The 16,841-nt window shown below is 38.8% G+C and overlaps 1 pseudogene; it reads left to right on the top strand.

The window, feature by feature from the left end:
* The first annotated feature begins 9,596 nt into the window (after positions 1 to 9,596).
* On the top strand, positions 9,597 to 16,628 carry LOC141508614 (high mobility group protein B2 pseudogene; annotated as a pseudogene).
* Positions 16,629 to 16,841: the final 213 nt, after the last annotated feature.

Raw genomic sequence — 16,841 nt, 5'->3', positions numbered from 1 at the left:
AAAATTGGAATACTGATGCACTGTTAATGGAGTGATCCAACCATTCAAAGGAACCATTCTGCCCAAAGGATTATGAAACTGTACAAAACCTTTGATCCAACAATACCACTAGTTGGTCTCAAAGAGATTTATTTTCTATATGTACAAAAATATTTCTCACAGTTTTTTGTGGTGGCAAAGAATTGGAAATTGAAGGTATCCATCCATTGGAGAATGACTAAATAAGGTATGGGATATGATTTTCATGGAATATTATTGTACTAAGGAAATGACAATAAGGAGGATTTCAGAAAAACTTGGAAAGACTTACATGACCTGATAGAGTGAGGTGAGCAGAACCAGAGAACATTGTACATAGTAAACAGCATTATTGTTTGATGAGCAACTGTGAATGGCTTAGCTTTTCTCAGCAATACATTGAACCAAGATAATTTCAAAAGAATTATATTTTTAAAATGCTATCCACTCCAGAGAAAAAACTGACAAAGACTGAATATAGATCGAAGTATGCTTTTAAAAAACTTTTTTTCTTTTTCTTTTTGGTCTATTTTTTTCTTTTGCAGCAAGGCTAATATGCAAATATGCTTTGCATAACTGCACATGTATAATCTATATAAAATTGCTTGCCTTTTTAATTGAGGGTATGGAGGGGGAAGAGGAGGAAGAAGGGGATTTGGAACTCAAGTTTTTCTAAATGCTAAAAATGTTTTTTCATGTAATTGGAAAAAATAAAATGAAAAATTTTTCATATAAAAAGAAAGATGATTTAAAATACAAAACTCTTTATAGAAAGTACCAAATGAATACTACAGACAAATATTTTCAGAATTTAGGGGAAGGAAAAAGACATTATGAATTGGGACATACTTCCAGGAAGATTAGATAGGCCTCTAGTTAGGATCTTTAATAATAAAGAGCACTTATACTATACAAACAGAGAGAAAGGGGAAAAGCACCCCAGGGGTGCAGAATGATGTAGCAGAAGCATAGAGGAGGGAGGGTTGGTGGTAGGTTCCAGGGAACCAGTGTGACTGAAATGCTGAGTTAAGTTTGCCAAGGCAAGTTGGCAGTAGTTCATGGAAGACTTTAAATGTTAGACTAAGGGTTACAGATTTATACTTGAATTTAAAACTGAAAGGATCTCAGAAATTATAAGGTCCAACCCCCTCATTTTATAGATGATGAAAATGAATTCCAGGAAGTTCAAATGACTTGCTCAGGGTCACACAGATAGAGTTAGCAGAGAAATTCAAATGCAGGTCCTCTGAAATCAGATTCTATGTTTCTGTATGGGCAGTTGAAAACCATGGATTCTTAGAGATGTGAGGGGACTTAAAGATCATCTCATCTATTCAGACTGCAACAAATAGTCATCCACCTTCTGTTTAAATATCTCAAGTACTATGGAACGCCTTAATCTTCAACTATTAGGCCCCCCAAAACACCTGATTAGGTAAGGGGAATGGGGGCTCAGAACTGGGTTTAAAGAGCAGTATTTGAGAGACTGGTACAATAGTCTAAGTAGGGAGTGCAGGAGGCAGGGACTGAGGAGAAAGAAATGAAAATGACTTAGGAGACAGAGAGATCCAGAGAGAGGGAGAGAGAGAGAGAGAGAGAGAGAGAGAGAGAGAGAGAGAGAGAGAGAGAGAGAGAGAGAGAGAGAGAGAGAGAGAGAGAGTCAGAGAGAGATCCAGAGAGATCCAGAGAGAGGAGGAGGGGAGAGAGAGAGAAAGTAACCCTGAGGGGGTTGGGGTTTTCTCTAACACTATAGCTTGAGTGTGTTTTCCCAATATCAATCATCAGGAATTAGTGCCAGTAATTAACAACAATTAACCTTTACAAAGGGATATTTACTGAGAAGTTATGACAAGAATAGAAGTTCAAAGATTCACCCTGCCCCTATACATGAGCTCCAACTCCTTCATAATACCCTTTTATAATAACTCAGTCCCTGGGGAGAGTGGGCTTAAATTTAAATCAGTTTCTACATAAAATCTGTTAAATTCTCTTCGAGATTATCCAGTGTATGAGTTTGCTATCTCTTGCAGGCCCTCTATTCTATGCTGGATCAAGGAGGCTCATCAGGATTTCATTTCCCACTGGGTTCAGCTGTCCACAAAAATCTCCCATGAACTCCAACCTCCATATTTCTGGTGGCTCACTCTCCCAACACTTTTTTGTTAATTGATTGATATTTTATTTTAGTTTTCCAATTACATGTTATGAAAGTTTTTCAACATTCATCCACTTGCATATTTATGTTACACAATTTTCTTCCACCCTCCCTTCCCACCTCCCTCTCTTCAGTGTACATTTATATTTGTGTTTAACATGTTTATATATTAATCACTTTGTGTATAAAGGATTAGGACTAAGGGAAAGAATGAAAATCAGGGGATTAAAAGGAAAAACCTAACAGAAGTTTTAAAAAACATTCTGTGAAGTTTCTTCTCCCACCCCCGCCCCCCAGATGTGGGTGGCATTGTCCATAACAGTTTTCCCAGGGTTGCCCTAGATCCCAGAATTGCTGAGAGGAGCTGCATTCATCATAGCTGATCAACTCACAATGTTGTTGTTAATATGAACAATGTTCTCTTCTCCCATTGAAGATAAGTCCAAGATGCCTTCACAAAAGAGAAAAAAAAGAAGACTCAACAGTGGCAGAAGCAATGCCAAGGTCTTGTGCTCATGATCCCCATAGCAGTGGTTCCAATTGGGGAGATAAAGGTTAAAGGCTTCTCTTGTTCTTGTGAAGGTTATAGCACTTTTCCCTCAAATGCAACTTTGAGAGGCTGGAGACAGGGACAACTCCTCCACATTGTGCTTTTGTGAACCTTCTAATTTCATCTCAGCAGCCAATGAAAAGACTTTGTTTCTTCAAATGATAAGGAAAAAAATCCCTGAGCATACTCTAAAATCCACATGGGGATTTCTTCAGCAGAGCCATACTCATATAGACAGGGCTCTTATTGGGCTGTCTCAGTCCCCTTCCCCAACCAAGTTTCTGCATCACATCCTCATAATCAATCAGAGGTAACGTTTAAATGATGGCTATCAAAACCACAGGTTTTACAAAGCACTTTATGTATAAAATGTGATATAGATAGATAGATAGATAGATAGATAGATATAATAGAGAGAGATGATATAGATATATGATGAGATAGAGATGATAGAGATAGAGACAGAGACAGAGAGATGGAGACGGAGACGGAGATAGATATAGATATAGATATAGATATAGATATAGATATAGATATAGATATAGATATAGATATAGATATAGATATAGATATAGATATGGATATAGATATGGATAGAGATAGAGATAGAGATAGAGATAGAGATAGAGATAGAGAGAGATAGAGATAGAGATAGAGATAGAGATAGAGATAGAGATAGAGATAGAGATAGAGATAGAGATGGAGATGGAGATGGAGATGGAGATGGAGATGGAGATGGAGATGGATGTAGATGAAGATGTAGATGTAGATGTAGATGTAGATGTAGATGTAGATATAGATATAGATATAGATATAGATATAGATATAGATATAGATATAGATATAGATATAGATATAGATATAGATATAGATATAGATATAGATATAGATAATCTGGTCTTTCTGACAACCCTATGGTGCAGGTGCTGCTTTAATCCTCATTTTACAGATGAAGGAACAGGATGACAAAAGTGACGTGGCTTCAGAGCCACATAGCTAGCAGTATATAAACTTAGTTCTTCTTGATACTAAGGTCAACACACACGTCCACCATGTCCTTTAACTAACATTATCTACAAGGTACTCAGGGCAACAGTGAATATAAGGGTCCCAATCTCTACAGGAGCAGAGAGAGAGAAGTTGAAATCCTGCATGAAAATTCAAGTTGGAAAATACAGTACAACAGAGAGGACAGAGGGGGTAGCAGAACATGAGCATTTCCTGGCTCTGAGGTTCAGGCCCCACATGACCTTAGATAAGTCACTCGACATCTATGAGCCTCAGTCTTGCCATTTGTATAACAAGAGGATTGAACTGTGATCAATTTAATTTAATTTGACAGAAATTCATTATGCTCCCTCTGTCTGCAAAGTGCAACATTATTGGACTACTGTGGAGAGAGAGCCTACTTCAGTCAGAAAGATCTTTCTAACTGCTGGACTATCCTAACAGTGTGACCCTGGGTAAGTCATCTAAACTCAGAGTCCCCAAGCAACCCTAACACTATAAAGTACAGAGCTGGTGCTCATCTTCACTTCAGTCAGTCCATCAATAAACATTTATGCGTTTATTGTGCCAGATATATATTATTTCATTTCATCCTCACACCAACCCTGAGAAATCCCATTATGATTCCCATTTTACAGTTGAGGAAACTGAGAGACAGAAGTAAAGTGATTTGTTCAAGGTTACACAGCTAGTAAGTGTCCAATATCATATCGGAACTCAGATCTTCCTAACTACAGTAGGTCAACTACTGCATTACTTTGCTTCTCAGTTAGTTGAAAGACATCAGGGAATACTTAAACAGCTCGGTGTCATGGGCCCCTTTGGCAATTGGGTGAAACCTATAGACCCTTCTCAGAATATATTTAAATTCAATTATTAAAATGCATATTTATATACAGCATAAAAGATTATAAAGGAAACCTATGATATTGAATCATAGGGTATTCCATTAGTCTTAATGCAGTTTTAAGCTTTAATAACTTCAAAAGCATAAAACTTGAAACTAAAAAATTCATTATTTAAAGGTTAATTTATTATGAAAAATTAAGTTTTGTTAATTTTAATAATGAATTTTATTTTTATTTTCTGGATGACAGTTTCTCAAATCAGTAAATCTGTAGAGGAAGTTCTTTTGCTTAGCCATCACTGTCATCTGAACCATTTCCATTAGACTTTTCCCTTTGGGATTCCATCAAAACTAACATATTTGCATCCAGATCTTGTTTTTTGGATAATCATAGTGCTAGGATTAGTAATGCAATCCTTTTGGGTCCTGATGAAAGTTTTTACAAAACTCAAAAGCCAACCAGATTGATGAACCATGCAGGATGGTGGTTATTAGCAGTTATAATAAGTGACCTATCACAATCTTAAAATATAAATGAATAACCTTTAAAATGTCACTGGGGATACATTTGTAACATTTATGTTTCCGAACTTATTGAGACTTTAAATGGCACTAAGACTTTTGGGACACCCTAAATAATTATTTAAAAAAAAAACAAACACTTTTTAAAAATCCAAGTCTTGATCCCCAGGTTAAACTAGATAACCTCTAAATTTTATCCCAGATCTCAATCTATATTATTTTACTCTAATTATTTTATTTTCACAGTTCCTAAGACAGGAGGAGACTGATTATTCATTCTCTGAGCTGATCTACTCTTTTCACTCGAGTGCTCGTCTTTTCCTTTGAAAAGGAGCTGGCCTTCTTTGCCAAGCACAGTTTGGGTCTAGGCTCCCAGCCATGCTCCTGGTATGTCTGGGCAGAAGCTGAAGCATGCCTAGGTGTTCGCCCTGTTCTCCTCGGAACTACTGAGTGGGAAAGTAGCAGCAGTTTGGGAATTCCCTCTGACAGAACATGGAGTGGGTCAGAAATGGGCTTAAAGTTGGGAGAGCTTAACTTTGACATAGTTTCTGACCCTCTGAGTGACCTTGGCCAAGTCATTTTTCCCCTCTCTGTACTTGAGTTTCTTTGAAAAACCAACAAACAGGGAGCAGCTAGGTGGTGTAGCCTTGGAGTCAGGAGGATCTGAGTTCAAATGTGACCTAAGACACTTAAAAATTACCTAGCTGTGTGACCTTGTGCAAGTCACTTAAACCCATTGCCTTACAAAAAAAATCCAACAACAAACCAACAAACATTTCTTTAAAGCTTATTTTGTGAGGAGACCTTCCTATATGAGAAGCACTAGAGATTGAAAAGACAAAAATAAAACAGTTCCTATCCTCAAGGAACTTTCACTCTAATGGTAGAGAAAAACATACTCATGTTTAAATATGTTTATATATGTTATAAATGTGTTTATGTTTATGCACATTACAAACATGTGTTTGTAATTTTGTGTGTTTATTTTATGCTTTATAGATGTGTTTATATGCTTATACATATTATAAACATGTGTTTATATTTTTATAGTGTAACAAAAATGTGTTTATTCATAGTATTATGAACATGTGTTTATAATATGTAAATGAATGCAAGGTTGTTTCGGAGGGAAAGCATTAATAGTTGAGGGGATCAGGAAAAGATATCATTAGAAAATGCAGGGGTCAGTCCTACATGATCTCTAAGATCCATTCCAGTTATAAAGCTATTATTCTCCTAATATGCTCCTTGTCTTAACTTTTCTCTCTGAATCCTCTTGCAGGGAGCCCGTCTAGCCTCTACTCCTTGTCACTGTTGTTCCGTCATTTTTCAGTCGTATCTGACTCTTCATGATCACGTTTAGTGTTTTCTTGGCCAAGATACTGGAGTCCTTTGTTATTTCCTTCTCCAATTCATTTTACAATTGAGGAAACAGGCAAACAGGGTTTGGTGACTTGCCCAGGGTTACACTTTAGTAAGTGTCTGAGGCCGGCTGTGAATTTAGGAAGTGAAGTCTTCCTGGCTTCGGATCTGGCACTTTGTGTATTATGGTGCCACCTAGCTCCCCAATCTCTCCAATAAAGAGGACCTCATGCCCCAAGTTTCCACTTATCTTAACTAAAATCTGTCTCCTTGGAATTTCTGGTCAGATGTCCTTCCCTCTAGAGCCAAGTAGGGCCTAAATTCTTCATATATTTGAATGGGATTAACAAGGATATACGTCATAGGTTTTTTTTTCCCTTCCAAGTCTTTGATCCTCTTCTCCTGATGTCCTTGTGCACCCATTCCACCCATGTCCTTAGTGTCCAACTTCCTTCTCAGATCTTGGCCTTTCCATCAATGCTTCAAAAGACCTTTTCAAATTTTCCCCATTCCCATCTTCTCCATTCTGTCCCTAATCCTCACTTCATCCTCTACCAGCTTTGCTTCTGAATCTCCATACTTCTCCAATATGTTTCAGAAGCTTCCTCCACTTAGAAGATGCTTCAGTTCCTGTGTCTCACCTTGAATGATCTCTTCAGCTGGGGCCCCCTCATCCATTTGGTGAGTTCCTTCCTACCTCTATTTTGACAGGCTCTTCACTTTGCTCTCCAAATTTCTTTACCTTAATTTATTCCTGTCTTCATAATCCAAAGATAATTTGTATCAGAAAAAAAAAACTACCTGAAGTAGGAACCAGTTTTAAAAAAGGAAATAGTGAAAAAAGTTTTATTGGAACATCTTCTTTGGAAACATAAAACTAAGGTTATAAAAATAAATTTGTTTCATTTTTATTTAACAAAATTTGTTACAGTTTGCTACTATGTCCTAATTTATAGAATAAAGAAAAAATGAGATTTCTTTCTCATGTCCCATTAAGGGTACCATCTCCTACCCCCACTTTTCTGCCCTTGCTTATCTTCCCCAATTAGAATGTAAGCTTCTTAAGGGCAGGGACCTTCCTTTTTGATTATATTTGTATTCTCAGAGATTAACACATTGCCTGGCACTGTGTAGTAATAATAAATAATAATGGTTACTTTATAATACAAATATATTATAAATATCTAAATATAAATATAACAATGTGCCTAATTATTTTATAGCTATATAATAATAGTACATACTTATTTTAAAACTACATAACACTGGTATATAATTATTTTATAACTATATAGAGGGTACATAATTATTTTATAATTATATAATAAGAGTATATGATTACTTTATAATTATGTAATAATGGTGCATAATTATTTTATAATTATATAATAATGGTGCATAATTATTCTACAACTATATGATAATAATAACTATATGATGATGGTAAATAATTATTTTATAACTATGTAATGATACATAATTATTTTATAACTAAATAATGGTAATCAATAAGAATTAATAAATGCTCATTTACTTGACTTCAACATAAAACATCAGGAACTTTTTCTCTGAGCTCTTAGCTTCCATCTTTCCTACTCTCACTTTCATCTCTTCTACCCCAGATGTTTTAGACAGATCGTTGAAATAGAGCTTGGGACAGCTAGGTGGATAGAGTCAGAGCCCTGGAGTCAGGAGGACCTGAGATCAAATGTGACTTCAAACACTTAATAAATGCCTAGCTGTGTGACCTTAGGCAAGTCACTTAACCTCAGTGCTTTAAATAAATAATTTTTTTTAAAAAAAGGAAAAGAGCTTGTCACTGAAGAAGAGCAAGTAACCAGGATGGTAAAGTCAGCCATGACATGGGATAGACAGTAGAGGGGAGTGGGATGTTTTGTTTGGAAAGAGAAGGCTTAGCTGGCATAGTCCCTGCCTTCAGGTTATATGAAAAGTTATCAACTCTGGAGGAGGCAGTAACAAGTAAAGGGAAGAGCACTGTGGTTAAGAGCCAAGACTTTCAGGGGTGAAACCTGGCTCTACCCCAACACGTTTTGTATCATTGGCTTCTCTGGGCCTCAGTTTGCTTATCTCTAATGTGATGGGGGTTGGGCAAGATCACAGATGGCCTCTAAGGTCACTCCCACTTGAGATTTGATCCTATAATCTCTTTTTCCAGTTCTAAATTCCATCATCTTATTTGGTAGAGGGAGTATATTTATTTCTCTTGGCTTCAGGTGTTGTAATGAAGACTAATAATGATGACAGCTGATGTTAATATAGTACTTTTAAGTTTGCTGAGCACTTTACATATTAGATATTATATATTACATAATACTACATAGTAGCTCATGATATTCCCACAACAATCAGGTAGGGTAGCTAATACAAGCATTATTAAATTATCATATGGACAGTTCGGCAGTGCAGTGAATAGAGCACCAGCCCTGGAGTCTGAAAGACTGAAGTTTGAACCCAAGCTCAGACATTTGCCACTTACTAGCTGTAAGTGGACCTTGGGGAAGTCACTTAACCCTGATTGCCTCACATCCAGGGCCATCTCCAGTCGTCCTGATTCATATCTGGCCACTGGACTCAGATGGCTCTGGAGGAGAAAATGAGGCTGGTGACTTAGCACAGCTCCACACACACACACACACACACACACACACACACACTTGAAGTCAATTCACATGCATGTCATGACATCACCTCCCTGATGTCATGGTCTTCTTCGAGAATGAAGGGCAAATATTATCATCATCATCACCCCTATTGTACAAATTAGGAAACTCAGGTTCAAAGAGACTAAATGACTTCCCCAGGGCACAATCTAAGCTCAGTATAGAGTAATCAATCAATAAATATTTATTAATCCCTTCCAGTGTGACAGAAATCATGAATGAATCAATTCCTAGACACTAAGATAAACAATGGGAATATATATATCCAAGTAAACAAAATAGACCCTGATCTCCAAAAAGTTACAGTTCAATGAGGGGTAAACAGAGTCCAGTTTCTGTTGGAGGGGGAAACTATTTCACTGCAGGAACCCCTGAGTAAGGAGGAAACACTGAGTCAGTCACCTTGAGGAAACCAAGGAGCTCCTACAAGCAGACTGAGAAAAACGGGTCAGGATGGTAAAGGAGACCCCCAACAAGCCAAGGGACAAAATGTCCTCCTACTCCTTCTTTGAGCAGACCTGCTGGGAGAAGCATAAGAAGAAGCACCAGACTCCCCAGTAAACTTCGCAGAATTCTCCAAAAAAGTGCTCTGCGAGATGGAAGACCATGTCTGCAAAAGAAAAGTCCAAGTTGAAGACCTAGCCAAAGGAAATAAAGCTTGGTGTGACTGGGAGATGAAAAATTATGTTCCTTCCAAAGGTGATAAGAAAGGAAAGAAAAAGGATCTGAATGCTCCCAAAAGACCACCATCTGCATTCTTCTTCTTCTTCTGTGCTGAACATTGCCCAAAGATCACAAGTGAACATCCAGACCTTTCTATTGGAGATACTGCTAAGAAATTGGGGGAACTGAGGCCTGAATAGTTGGCCAAAAACAAACTTCCATATGAACAGAAAAGTTGCTAAAGGATAAATATGGGGGGGAGCAGCTAGGTGGCACAGTGGATAGAGCACTGGCCCTGGAGTCAGGAGGACCTGAGTTCAAATCTGACCTCAGACACTTAATAATTACCTAGCTGTGTGGCCTTGGGCAAGTCACTTAACCCCGTTGCCTTGCAAAAACTAAAACCCCGCCAAAAAAACTAAAGGAGAAATATGAAAAGGATATTGCAGCATATTGTGCCAAGGGTAAGGGAGATGCAGGAAAGAAGGGCCCTGGCAAGCCAAGAGGATCTTAGAAGAAGAATGAACCAGATGAGGAGGAAGAAGATGAAGAGGAGGAAGATGAAGAGGAAACTTTAATATCCTGCTGTAAAGATTTTTTTGTGGATAATGAAAGTCATTGTTTTGCTAAGAATATGAACTCAAGTGCAGTTCATTGTTAGCTTCAGTATAAAAATACAGAGTTGTGTATAGGTAATGTGAATGATTCTTTGTAGAGAGAACCCCTATTTTTTAATGTAAGTAGAAGCTTTTGAGGGGCCACTCAGATAGATTTTAAAGCTTCTGATGTTGAATGTTTCAACATATTTAATGGTTTCTTTTGAATTTTTTGACAGTGAATTGTTATAGCACAGTAAAGCCTAGGAAGTAGTATCATAGCAAATCTTAAGTTTTATAGACCATTGTTTTTGTTTTTTTAAGATAAAATATTTTGTAATAAAATGATGTACAGGGGCAGCTAGGTGGCACAGTGGATAGAGCACTGGCCCTGGAGTCAGGAGTACCTGAGTTGACATTTAATAATTACCTAGTTGTGTGAACTTGGGCAAGTCACTTAACCCCATTGCATTAAATAAATTAAAAAAATTTTAAAAAATAGGATATATAAAATGATGTACATTACTAAAAAAAAAGTCACCTAGATCCCTTCCAACTCTAAAGGATCATCATTCTAGAATTCTATAAGTACTAAAACCAAATAGTCCCAAGCAACCATCTAGTCCATTCTTCATTGCATCACTCATCATTGGATCCATGATCTCATCAATATTTGAGAAGCTCTTTGAGGACCAGGGTTTTTCCCTCTGAATGCAAAAGTCTGATTCTCTTTTCTTTTTTTCCTCTTCTTTCTCAACTTTGGACTGGGGAAGCCCTTTGCAAGTACTAAGGCATGTAGTAACGTGTGATCATTTTGGAATATAATATCTACTTGTTAAAACAAGTTAAAACAATGTAATCTGCATTTGGCTTAAATGACAGGTGGCACACCCTTGTGATCCAGCTGCCAGGAAGGCTAAAACTCACAAATTTCTTGTGCTATAATATGCTGAGCAATTGGCGGCTGCACTAAATATGATAGCATTATGTCAGCCTCCCAAGAAAGGAGCATTACCTGGATTGACTAGAGAAGAGCAAAGCTTCTCAGGTCATTAATGGAGAAGGTCAAAGTTTCTATATTAATCAGAGTAGGACCAGCCCATGAGTACTCCCACCCCCATACTTCTGGCCTAGGCAAAAAAGGGACATTTAATCTAAAAAAAAAGTTTAAATTCAGAAATGAGGGAAATCACAGATTTGTCAGTTTATGCATTTTGGGGAAAATGTTCATTCCCAGATTATGTGTGATACATAGAATTTGCCCACACACACCACAAAAAGCACCTAAATTGATTTGTGGGAGAAAGAAAATGTTCAATTAAGGAGAGAGTATTAGTGGAGGGGTCACTGATTTCTACCTCCATTTTCCCAATTCAATTGACATAATCACAGATAATGAGGGGTTGGTTTGTTAATAACATGTTGGCCTACAGGTAACCTGTTACAAGATATGATTACTACTTTCTGAGCAGGGGGGGGGTCACTTTGATTTGTTGGGCTTAAAATTGGCAAAAATGTTTTAAATAGCCAAGCCCTTGAAACAAGCTCTTGGACAGTTCGGCAGTTTTGGTCAGGCAAGGAAAGAGCCAGAAATTGGGAAAGAACATACCTATTTACCTCTTAAGTGTTGAGGGGGTAACCTCCTCACTCAGCCTCCTCCCCATGATATACAGTGATAGAACTCCTCATCCAAGAAGCTTCCCAATCAGCAGCTGAAGGGTCATTTTTTTTTAGATTTTTTTCAAGGCAATGGGGTTAAGTGGCTTGCCCAAGGCCACACAGCTAGGTAATTATTAAGTGTCTGAGGTTGGATTTGAACCCAGGTACTCCTGACTCCAAGGCCGGTGCTCTATTCACTGTGCCACCTAGCCGCCCCTGAAGGGTCATTTTGAAAGTGTGAGGGGGAAAAGCACAGAGGCAGTTATTGGACAGATAGAGAGATGGTGTCATCAAGGGAAGGGGCAACTTTAAGGAGTGGGGACCACTGGTAGCTGAGAAGCAAACTAGCTATGGATTCCATAGAGTGTCAACCCTGGCAATGAAACCAGAGGGAACTATGAATGAACACAGTGAAAGAATCTTGAGTCTCTGCAAGTCTGGAGTTATGAGTTGTCTTGGTTCTGTATTTTCTAAATGTGTATCTCACTATCATAGTACTCTAAATTTGAGCCATACTTCCCTTGTATACCTTGAGTATTACTGGGAAAGTACTCCCAGAAAATACTTTGTCTCAGTAACCCCTTTTCTGAGAACTCAGTCTTTGATTTTTGTTCAGTCATTTTCAGTCATGTTTGGTTGTAATCCCATTTGAAGTTTTCTTGGCAAAGACAGTGGAGTGAGGGGCAGCTAATGGCATAGTGGATGACGCACCAGCCCTGGAGTCAAGAGTTCAAATCAGACCTCAGACAATTAATAATTGCCTGTGTGACCCTGAGCAAGTCACTTAGTCCCATTGCCTTAAAGATTAAAAAAAAGATATTAAAGTGGGACTAAGTGTCTTGACTAAGCCATTTGTTTCTCCAGTTCATTTTATAGTTGAGGAAACAGAGGCGAACAGTGTTCGATGATTTGCCCAGGGTCATACAAGTACTATGTCTGAGGCTGAATTTAAACTCTGATCCTCCTAACTCCAGGGCCAGTGCTCTATCCGCTGTGCCACCTAGCTGCCCTTCTTATTTGTTTTGCTTGACCATAGATAGTTATAATGGCTTTATAGGTGAGGAAACAGGGGCAAACTGGATTAAGTGACTTACCTAGGGTCACACAGCTAATTAGTGTCTGAAGCCAGATTTGAACTTAGGAAAATAAGTCTTCTTTACTCCAAACTTGATGTCCTATCCACCTAACTTCCCCCATTCGATTTACTGGCTTTCTATTCATGGAAAACACACAAATGGAGGTACATGAACTAGAGCATTTGGATCTGGAAACCCACAGACTAGTTCCCTGATATTTGAGATAATATTGTTTGTCCTTGGTTCTTGAAGAGATGTGATGGGATGACATGCAAGTGAAGTAACTGGACAATAAAGACAAACAACAGCCTCTGAGACCAGTAGTAGGAGACGTCCCACTGAGGATCCATTTGAAACTGGCTAATTTAACCAGACTTGAGGTAGTGGTCATTCTCTGAGGACCCATCCTGCAAGCATAGCGATCCTGAGTTGGAGGAGCTTTCCAAAGGGGATACTATACTTATATTCTGATATTATATATGTGTGATGTATATCCCTCTAGTTATGCTTCATTTTACTTCCCCATCATCTTCTTGCCAGTCCCTTGCTGGCGGGACCCTCAATGACTTAATCTTTCAGTGTCAAAATTCCTGCCCTGGGACCCTCAACATCTCCGTTGATAGGCAGCTCATACATGGTTCCCCAGCCCAGTGACACTAGTGGTACATTACTTGCACCCTCAAAGCACCAGGATACTCCATGTTTCTCCTCCTTCCTTTCCAAGTCTAGACCCCTAATCAAATCAGTATTGCCTCAATTACGGGAAACAATGGAGCTCCTCCCTTCTGATTCTGCTATCCATCCTTGTAACTTTGGTGCATTATTGGTTATTGTGCATTCTCTAAGAGGTCCAAAATGACACCACTATGTTGGGGTCCGACTGTGACTGATCAGACCAATTCAAGCTTGGGAAGCTCTACCACAAATCGGGAACAAATGGTCCATAAATAGTCCCTCCATCCATTCAAATGTGGCTCCCCAAAATCCAGAACTGCTTTTTATCCTTTCTTTTTTGTTTTGTTTTTTAGAGTCAGCTAGGTGAAAGTGGATAGAGTACCAAAGTTGGAATCAGAAAGACCTGAGTTCAAATCTGACCTTAGACCTTGGTTGTGTGACCTTGGGCACATGACTGTCTGCCTGAGTTTCCTCACCTGTAGAATGAAGACCATCATACTACTTATCTCACTAGATTGTTGTGAGGATCAAATGAAAGAACCCATGCAAAGTACTTTATAACACTCAATGGATTATGTCACTATTGGCTCAGTTTCCTTCCAAGTCCAAATCCCACAGTCCCATTCTGTCTGCAGGTCCAGTCTCTACCCTGAGTTGCAATCATACATTTCTAACTTCATATTGTGTGGTTTACTCCTTGCAGCCATTTCCCTAATATCTCAAATTCAATTTAGTCCAAACTCTTGCCATCTTCTCTCCAAACCTGCCACCAACAACTGCCATATTTTGGTTGATGGTGCCACTAACCTTCCAGTCATTCAACATTAAAATCAGAGAATTCCTTGATTCCTTTTTCTTGTTTGTTTGGGTTTTTTTAGGTTTTTGCAAGGCAAATGGGGTTAAGTGGCTTGTCCAAGGCCACACAGCTAGGTAATTATTAAGTGTTTGAGACCTGATTTGAACCCAGGTACTCCTGACTCCAGGACCGGTGCTTTATCCACTGCGCCACCTAGCCACCCCTGATTCCTTTTTCTTTCTGACATCCACATCCAATCAGTTGATGAATTCTGTAAATTGTATCTCAGAAACTTATTTCACAGACTATCATTTTCTTTGTTCTAAACAAAAATGGAATGGGTTATCTTAGGGGATTGTGTTTCCTTAATACCAGCAATCTTTCAGAGGAATCTGGATGGAGCCTGGATAGAGCCTCTTTTTCAGGCTGTCAAAGAGAAATCATAGGATCCTAGACCTACAAATACTAGAACCAGGCAGATTTCTAAAAATCAGAGTTATCAATAATCATAAAAATGCTCTAAATCATTATTGATTAAATAAATGCAAATGAAAACAACTTTGAGTTACCAGTTCTCATCTATCAGATGACAAATACTACAGGAGATGTGAGAAAACTGGGACACTGATGTACTGTTGGAGTTGTGAACTGGTTTGATCATTCTGGAGAACAATTCGAAACTATGACCAAAGGGCCATAAGATTCTGCATACTCTTTGACCCAGCAATATCACTAATGGGTCTATATCCCAAAGAGAGCAAAGAAAAGTGAGGAAAGACCTATATTGGGGGCAGCTTAGCGGCACAGTGGATAGAGGAGGACCTGAATTCAAATCCAGTCTCAGACACTTAATACATACTTAGCTGTGGGACCTTAACCTCATTGTCTTGCAAAAATTAAAAAAAAAGAAAGATCTATATGTACACAAATTCATAACTTTTTTGTGGGAGCAAAAAAATTGCAAACTGGGGAGATGCCCATCATTTGAGGAATGGTTGAAAAAGCTGTGTTATATGATTGTGATAGATTATTGTGCTATAAGAAATGATCAGAGGAATGGGTTCAGAAAAATCTGGGAAGCCTTAACGAACTGTTGCAAAGAGAAGTGAAAAAAATCAGGAGAGCACTGTATACCACAAAAACAAAAAGATCCTAGACCTGGAGCTGGAAGGAACCTCAAAGTCAATTCCCTTGTTTTACAGTTGAGGAAACTGAGACCCAAAAAGATTCTAAGAATCCTTGATTCTGGATCTAAACCTGAAAAGGACTTTGGAAACCAGCTAGTCCAACTTCTTAATCTGACAGCTGAAGAAACTTGAAGCCCTGTGAAGGAAAGTGAGTTGGCTAAGACTATACAGATTGTAAGGTTGGGAGGCAGGAATTGAACCCAGGACCTATTACTCCAAAGTCCCTGCTTTTTTTTTTCCACTGTAAGAGATGTTTTCTGAAATTCCTTTCAGCCCCAAGCTCCTTCAGATTGATGACACCCCTCCCTTACCTGGCTTAGTGCTACATTTTTTCAGAGGTGGAGCCCAGGATGCTGACATAGCTGGAATGCAAGCAAACATTTTCACAGTAGTTCTTGCTACAACAGGTCTTCCTGCTATAAAGTTTCACCCTCAGAGAAGAAATGATGCTGATTATTTCCATCTTGGCTACCTGATGCAACCTACTGAAAGGGCAACCCCTTCCCAGGTAGGAGAATGTCAGGAATGTGGAAAGGAATTTGAAGAATGGTGAATGAGTGGTATGTGGGGAGTCTGCCCTGTCATGGAAAAGCACTCTGGGATTCCCAAGGACTAGGGGGCCTTCTGACTTTTCATTCAACTAGAGCAAACTTGCTCCCATCTTCCTTTCTCTAACCGCAGCCCCTCTCTGGGGATACCCACCAGAGGATACTCTGCCAAAGGCAGAGGAAATGCTCCTCCGGACTGACCCAGATCCAGAACAAACTGAGAAATCAGGTGATTTTGATGTCTGGGAATTTCCATCCTTGGGGCAGGTGGTCTTTAAGGTCTAGGGGAAACTAGTCTTTTCCCTTTATTTTACAACTGAGGAAATTGAGTCCCAGAGAGGTAAAGCACTTGCCCAGGGTCATACTTGGATTAAGTAGAGGGTCAGAGATATAAATCCAGGTCCTTTGGAGTAGAAACCTATAAATCTTTGCCTTGGGCAGGGGGGTGGGGGGTGGATTCAGTGCAGCAGCTCTGAGACTTGTTGGTCTCAAGATGAT

The sequence above is a fragment of the Macrotis lagotis genome, chromosome 1 (genome assembly GCF_037893015.1).
Source record: "Macrotis lagotis isolate mMagLag1 chromosome 1, bilby.v1.9.chrom.fasta, whole genome shotgun sequence".
NCBI classification, from domain to species: Eukaryota; Metazoa; Chordata; class Mammalia; order Peramelemorphia; family Peramelidae; genus Macrotis; species Macrotis lagotis.
The sequence above is the reverse complement of the archived record's forward strand: the minus strand, read 5'-3'. Positions and strand labels throughout refer to the sequence as shown.